We start from the raw sequence: 8561 nt of genomic DNA on the forward strand, positions 1-8561 counted from the left end.
TGTGTTTATCTGCTTAATTTCTGCTTCAGAAGTGTTGAATGTGTTCTTACAGGTTTCGAACATTCTTACAAATGTCTTCATTTCTGTTCAACCCGTAGAAAGAAAGTCAAACTGGTTTATAACAGCTGAAGGCTGAGGAAATGAGGACAGAATTATTATTTTGGTTGAACTATTCATTTCAAGGCCTAAAAATTTGCTTTTGAGATTTAAGACTTTTTAAGACTCCACTGATACCCTAAATGTCTTAAGGGAGCTAATAGTATTACCCTAGACATGCTCAATAATGTTCATGTCTGGTGACTGGGCTGGCCAAGTCCATTTGTTGGAAGGAAGGAGAAACTGCTATGTTGTGCACAAATTGTTTTGAGAAATGCATTAACTGTTGTGCAAATGTAAATAGTGTTGTAAGAAATGCACCAAAGCGACTGAGTAAAACTGTAAAATGGTTCAATGATACTCTTTTCAATGTCCTTCAAGTGAGTGTAAATAAATCTACGTTTTTGATAACTCCTGTGACCCTTTGCCTTTATGAGAGAGCGCAGGTGTGACTGATGCAATGTTTAAAAAAAATAACTGCCACACACACACACACACACACACACACACACACACACACACACACACACGGCATTGTATCTGAAAATGAACAAACTACAAATACAATTTGCAGCTTTATGCAACTTTGTGATAACATAAAGATCTGCTTTGAAATACAACGTTTAGTTGTTGCTAATCCAATCTACTCATTTAATTGCCTGAATTAACATAAATGTTTTTTTTTTTTTTGGGGGGGGGGACAATTGTTTTATGTTCAGTTCACTTAAATTTGTAAAAACAATTAAGCTAATTTAATCGACTTGTGTTGAGACAACATGAAGTAATTGTGTGGAACACAGCATTTTTTTTCAGTTTATCAGTACAAATTGATTTTCTTATTCAAGATATTTTAAAAGCAATTTGTGTTTAACCTGCATTTGAAAAACGAACTCACAGGGGATCCATGTTTACCTTTTTATTTTACAAAACTTATAAAAGCGGGCAAAGCAGAGGTGCAGTAGTTAGTGCTGTCGCCTTACAGCAAGAAGGTCTCTGGGTCGAGACTCGGCTCAGTTGGCGTTTCTGTGTGGAGTTTGCATGTTCTCCCTGCCTTTGTGTGGGTTTCCTCCGGGTGCTCCGGTTTCCCCCACAGTCCAAAGACATGTGGTACAGGTGAATTGGGTAGGCTAAATTGTCCGTAGTGTATGAGTGTGTGTGTGTGTGTGAATGTGTGTGTGGATGTTTCCCAGAGATGGGTTGCGGCTGGAAGGGTATCCGCTGCGTAAAAACGTGCTGGATAAGTTGGCGGTTCATTCCGCTGTGGCGACCCCGGAATAATAAAGGGACTAAGCCGACAAGACAATGAATAAATGAATGAACTTCTAAAAGCTACTTTATAAAAGCCAAAAAGGGTTGTGCGATTTGATGAAAATATCAAATTGTGATTTTTATTGCGCTTTGATTTTAGACTTAACTTATAGAAATAAATATATAGGTGTGTATTAATAAACTGTTATTAAATGTCTGTATGAACGTGTTTACATTGCAGCCTTTCACAATTAGCTAATCGCAATGACACAGGATTTACCAAAAATCTTATTTTTCAAACAATGTTTATTCATTCATTCACACATTCATTTATTTTCCTTCAGCTTAGTCTAGAATTTATTAAAGGCCGCCCCAGCGAAATGAACTGTCAACTATTCCGAAATCTGTTTTACACAGCAGATGGCCTTCCAGCCGCAACCCAGCACTGGAAAACACCAATATACTCTCGCATTCACACACACACACACACTCATACACTATGGCCATTTCACAATATTTATTACAGGGGTGGCATGGTGGAGCAGTGGTTAGCACCGTCCTCTCCTAGCAAGAAAGTCGCTGGTTCGAGTCCCGGCTGGGCCAGTTGGCATTTCTGTATGAATTTTGCATGTCCCCGTGTTGGCATGGGTTTCCTCTGTGCTCCAAAAACATGCGAAAGAGGTGAATTGAATTGGCGGTAGTGTGTGTGTAGTACTGGGTTGCAGCTGGAAGGGCATCTGCTATGTATAACATATGCTGGATAAGTTCATTCCGCTGTGGCGACCCCTGATTAATTAAGCTGAAGAAAAATGAATGAATGAATGAATGATATTTAATACAATCAAAAAAACAACAATACATTTTTATACCAACCATCCAAAAATGTAGTGTGGTTTACCTAGAAACTGGTTATCATGGCTCATTCTGACTCTCTGATTGGTGGAATTTTCTGTACAGCTCCATGAGCAATTGCAATGCAGTTTTTCTACACAAATTCCTGCTAGCACAAAAAAATACACACAGAAGGGTTCAACAAAAGCACACACCGATAAACAACCTCATTACTGTTCAAATCAATTACTGTTAAAAATGTACATCCCTATGGAGAAAGCAAGTGGACATGCAGACCCCAAATGTCACGTTCCATTGTAAGCCACAATATATCATTTTCACATATTATCCCCCAATCCATCAATATTTCTGAATTCTCAGCAGCATTCTCACCTGTCTGACACGAATCTAGCGTAACATCAATCAGCGCAGATGTTCTGTCCCAGGGCGTGCTCTGGAGAAATCCAATTACACCATTATCAACCTCCAGTGTCACATCCATAAAGTATCTGTGGAAGTGTGAAAGTGTGGTCAAAAAACAGCATGGACTGCATTTGCATTTTCAGCCACTGTAGTTGATGCATTCTTCAAGTCAGGGAAAAAAAAGAAAACATAACTGCAGTGTCAGCATATCTTTCGCAGTTCGCATAAATCAGTTTGCCTGTGCATTGGGAATAGGCTGTGGGGAAGGGGAATTCATATCTGTGAAGTGGTCAGAAACCATTACGCCCTTGCATTAGGACGCTGTTCTGCATGCCGTTTAGGGACATCTTGGACGGATTCCCTTCCTCCCTGACGCTGACTCGCAATCCCGGATGACAGCATTGCTTATTTTCTGTTCTGTCACCTCGTCTCCAAGGAGCAGACTGAAAACTGTGGGTTCAGAACGAGACAAGGCCGGAATGTCAGGTCACACACTGGAGTCTGGGTGGCTGCAAATGTCTCAAAATTCCAGCGCAGAGGATGGTATGCTGGAAAATAGACTTTTAATAAAACATATAATTAGAAATATTTAAATTAGTTCTGATACAAAGTCATTTTTATTAGCCGCTTGTATGTATATTTTCCCCTCTTTCTTTTGAACGTAAAGCAGATTTTTTTTTTCCAACACATTTCTAAACACTGTCTAACCACTGATGGTTTCTCAGTTTAGTCCTCATCCTCAGTCAAAAATCTGGGGGTGATTTTTGATAGCAAACTGTTGTTTGAAGGCCAGATTTCAAGTATTTGTAAAACTGCATTTTTTCATCTTAAAAATGTTGGCAAACTTCGACATATGCTATCAATGTCAGATGCGGAAAAGCTAATTCATGCTTTCATGACCTCTTGGTTAGACTATTGTAATGTGCTACTAGGCGGTTGGCCTAATTAACAAAAGAGTTTCCCATAATCCTGGACCAGGCCGTATCCTGAGCAGCTGCTGAGGTGGTCAAGGAGGAGTGGAGAGCATGATTCCTGTAAGGCCCAAATCAAATGACAGGAGAAATGGTAGTGCCTGTGGTCGTTTCTTTTTCTTCACTTTTATCAATTGGTGAAGTTTGTGCCACTGTCGCCACTTATGGACTTGTGGAGCTGCGGATCGATGGATTTTCTCTTCAGTGTTTGGACTTGAACTGAACTTAACTGAACTTGAACTCTGAAAACTGGACTGACACAGTTTCACAGTTTGTTCTACAGACAATTGAATAAAAATTGCTTAAAGGGGCTAAGAACATTGATCTTAAATTTGTTTTTAATAATTAAAAAATACTTTTACTCTAGCTGAAAAGAAATATATTATAGGAAATACTGTGAAAAAAAATCCTTGCTCTGTTAAACATTATTTGGGAAAAAGAAAAAAAAATTACTGGAGGGCTAATAATTTTGACTTAAATTGTACTGTATATCCAACTATCGCATAACAATCGAAATGCTTCTGGTATATCGGTAAAGCAGTGTTGATATTAACATATGAACATTCAAAGAAAATTATATCCTTCTACCCAATTTTCCTCTCTTTTGAAAGACGAAATTTAATGTTGCTTTGTTTCAGCTCAATGATGTGAACAGCACGAACAGCCAGGAAACATTTTTTGAGTCAATAGTCATAAAAATTCTAATGGACATTTAGTGGTCTATAAAGAAAGAGTGTCAAATTACTGCGGGTCCCAAATGCAGGGAGTCCATTATCGTTATTGCATTAAATAATAATGTAGATAATACGCTTCACTCAGGTGCACAAACCAAAGAACTTGAAAAAGAGTTTTCTGAAGGAACAATGGTTTAACTGTGCCTGACAAACAAGGTACTTTTGAACAACTTATTACTTAACAAAAAAAAAAGCTGTGGATCATTCAGGAAACAACACAAGTGATTTTTTTAAAATTATAAATTCAGCTATTATATTATATTGTACATACTGTAGGATTCACAGATTATTTTAATACATATCAAAATTGCAAAAGGTGTGCATTAGTTAAACTTGCTAGAACACTTTGCTATTAAAGCTAAGTTAGAAATGTGAGCGTTTCAATGTTGGAATGGTCTCTAAATTTTGCAGTGTTCACAATCATTATTTTTGTTATTATTTAAAAAAATTCAATAAAGATGATTTTCAAAAATAGATTTGGCACAATTTCGCAATGTCAAATTTTATAATTGACTGTAGTAACCACTTTGACACAGTAATATTGTTTAATTGCTGTGAATTTGCCACAAGTTTTACTGGCAAATTCAAAAATGTGCTGTTCTTCACACACAGTAGAATTATGCTTATTATGCTAACTGATTTTCTGAACCTCTCATTCCAGAAAATTGACAGAATTAATTTTCCTGTATTTTAAGGGTCTGATCACACGGACCAGTAATTTTTCTAGAAAGATACAGTAGGCTTATGTCTAAAAGGGCCTAATGTCAAGCAGAATTCAAGCTAATGTCTAGTGGAATATTACATTAATGAAACAATATTCATGTATCATCCATAAAATGTTATTACAACAACAATAAAAAACATTCCTAAAATTTTGCCTTATTAAAAGTAGGTATCAAGAAGAAACATGAATCCTAAGCTCAAAATAACATTTTGTGACATTGAGAGAACTTTAACATGTATATTTTCCCTAGGGGTGCTGTGTGTAAGTTTTTGACTCTTCTAAAGCATAAAAATACAATATGTTTGCAAATATTAAAGAAACATGTCAAAAAATAATGCTGAAGTCAATTTTTCTGCTTTGAAAATGTCTGTTATATGCCGGAAGGTCTGTCTTTGTTTTGGTCATTTAACCCACCCAATGCCAGTTTAGCCAATTATATTTCAACACCCCGGGTTGCCTTGGTGGAAACCGTATTTCATTCAATCATTCATTCAGAAAGGTTCTCAAAGCATGCGTCCGTGACCGAAATGCGACCTCTGGTGTACAGTAGCAAACTCCGAAATAAGACGCAGATGAGGTGGATATTAATTAGCAAATAATATAAATTTTACGAAGGTAAACATTAGGAGAGCAGGTTACATTTTAATCTTATGTCCTAACAACACGCTTTATGATGACGAGATATGCAGTGATAGGCAATTTGGCTGTTTGCACCTGATATAACAATCAGAAATTTAAATACAGCCATTCAGAAGCACAGAATATGCACTCAGTCACAAAATGGTAAGGTATTTATAATATAAGTAATGCATATTATACCTCTTTACCATTATTAAATGTACATGCTGAATCAATCATTTGTGTTTTATTTTGATGATCGATTTTATTTTCAAGATCTGAAGTGAACTAGCTGCTGCTGCTTTTAGTAGTGTGGCAATAAATGTCATGTAAAATGGCATTCAAACTCACATTGTTAGCATTTAACACTGAATAAAGCACATGAGGTTTATCTGAGGTGATCGTAGTCATTGCATCCTGATGTTCAGCTGCAAGAACTAGAAGCATTTTCTAATATATCAATTCAAGGTGTTGGTAAGAACAAAAACTAATTTTAATATGGTTTAATAACATTCCTTCTATCGCATGGCGTTGCTTTCATATAGAACACGATTAAAATCAGCCTTTAGGCTAGATAGTCAGACTCACTAGTGTTGGTCCTCAATCTGGCAACCTCGTCTTGCGTTTGTTTGGATTCATGCAATACCTAGTTCAACCACTGGGTGTCAAACTTGCATAATGCACCTTTAATTTTCCAAATCAATGTTTCTAGAATGTTGTATTTTAAACAAAATATATGTAAAAAAAATTGTTAAACAAAGCTGTTGGAAAAGAAAATCACCTTTTCCAAAGTAAAGTGTTAGAAGAACATCAGAACATAAAATTTTTTGGGATAACAGACATCGGACAAATGGTCACAAATGGTTTCCCTCGCTCTTCCATTAAAAGTAAGGCAGATGATCATCAGTCTTGACATGAACTGGACTTTACCTGGTTGAAAGAGCTTCTTGACACACAGCATTGCAACATGCGAAGAGGATGCTGTGACAGACTAATCACAATCAAGTATTCAAGAGACGGGTTTGATATTTCTGAGTATTAATGTTTGACATGTTGGAACAGTGGACTGAATCAGGAGGAACACAATTACTGAAGAGATACCTCCACTTTTACGTCCTAAAAGCAGGTCTATTCTGAGCTTCTGCTGGTTTTGATCTTGGACTGAAAGCACTTGAAGTCGCTGTTCATCAGAGAGCGGCATCCGGCTAATTCTTCTCAAGACGTGTTTGCCTAAAAAGAGGGAAAAGCTTTTCATTTCGCTAAGAAGCAGATATTATTTCTCTTGCATTCAGGAGCTAGAGAGCTGTAGATGAACGCTCCCACACACAAGGGCTTTAAAAGCCAATATCTGCTGTGTCGTTGCTGAGCAACCAATTATCCAAGATGTGCACTTCCTCTTTGAACGCTGTTTGCTAATAAATGTTATGAATATATTTTTTATTCTAGAGCTGAAGTATGTCATGTTGAAGGCATTTGCGCCATTGACATCAGAGAATTTGAATGCTGCAAAGCCGAATTAATTATCAACCGTCTGATAAAGTCAGAAATTAAAAGACAGGCATTTTGTTGGTGTAAACTGATGCTAGACCTCGCTCTGCCTCCATGCTGTGCTCAGCTGGAACAACACAGAAAAAGGCGAATGGGTGTAAAGAACATTGCTGACACTTTCTCCATTCAAAGACACTTAAGTTTTGATTAGAGAGAAGAAAAAGAAGGCAAGATATTCTGCGGTCTCATCATCTGCTACTGCGGAAAGCAATTCATGCCTCTGGGAACTACTAGGACAGTCTGTTTATGTGCCCACATATATTATTGAATAAGACTTGGTGTGAGGAAACAGTACTGAAATGAACACCAAATAATAGTTATTTGGCCCAAAATAGGGCCAGATGCACACGGCGCGGGGGATTTGTTCTGAACTGGATGTCAGCACTTGCAATGTTCGATGGCAAAGGTGCTTGTTTATGTTGTAAGGTTTTAACCGATGACCTTTCAGACAGTCTCCATGCAAATGTTGGCTGTAAATACAGTACGTACTCCTGAATAAGCCTCGGGTAGGAGAGTAAAGAGCAAGACCGTGACCAAAAAACAGCAACAGAGCTTTAGGGTCACATGAGTTTTAATATTATCTATATAAACTGTAGTACTATAGTTTAATATTTGTTTGTTTGTACAGTTAAAAGTAAAAAAATTATTAGCCCTCCAGTGAAATTTGTATTCTTTTAAAACCATTTTCCAGTGTTTAATGAAGCAAGGAAAGTTTCACAGTATTTCCTATTCTATTGATTTCTTCTGGAGAAACTGTGTTTCTTTTAGTTTGGCTGGAATGCAGATTTTATTTTTTTAAACAATTTTTAAGATCAATATTGTTAGCCCCCTTAAATTATGTTATCCAATAATCTACCTATTTAACCAAGATTGCCTGGTTAACCTAGTCATGCCTTTAAAATGCACTTTAAGCTGATGAGTAGTACCTTGCAAAATTACTAAATAAATATTGTGTACTGTCATCATGCCAAAATAAAAAATATATTTTTTATTTAGAAGTGAACTGTTATGTTGACAAAAACTCCATTAAATAGCACTTGAGAAATATTTGTAAAATAATTACAATTTGACAGAAGGGCTACTAAAGGGCTACTAGTCTTCAACTGTATATATACACCAGAGATGGGGGACTCGAGTCACATGACTTGACTCGAGTCAGACTTAAGTCGCAAAATTTAGGACTTGCTTGACAAACACCCAAAAAAAGACTCGACTTGACTGTTAAATTACCCGAAATAACTTGCTTTTGTTGAATACAAAATCACCCCAACCCCCACCCACCCCCATATTGTGCACTATAAGATTATGGTCTTGTTTAATTAATAGTATGATTTTTTAATGGCTTTGAAGTAAGCACACACATTCCCC

General features: G+C 36.8%; 1 long non-coding RNA gene across 1 annotated transcript; it reads right to left on the minus strand.

Moving 5' to 3' along the window:
• Window positions 1-999: 999 nt before the first annotated feature.
• On the minus strand, window positions 1000-4471 carry LOC141377861 (uncharacterized). Its single transcript, XR_012390900.1, has 3 exons — window positions 2569-4471; window positions 2243-2341; window positions 1000-2143 (listed from the first exon to the last, which is right to left on the minus strand). It is a non-coding gene; the product is annotated as an uncharacterized lncRNA (long non-coding RNA).
• Window positions 4472-8561: the final 4090 nt, after the last annotated feature.

This window comes from Danio rerio, chromosome 15, assembly GCF_049306965.1.
Source record: "Danio rerio strain Tuebingen ecotype United States chromosome 15, GRCz12tu, whole genome shotgun sequence".
NCBI classification, from domain to species: domain Eukaryota; kingdom Metazoa; phylum Chordata; class Actinopteri; order Cypriniformes; family Danionidae; genus Danio; species Danio rerio.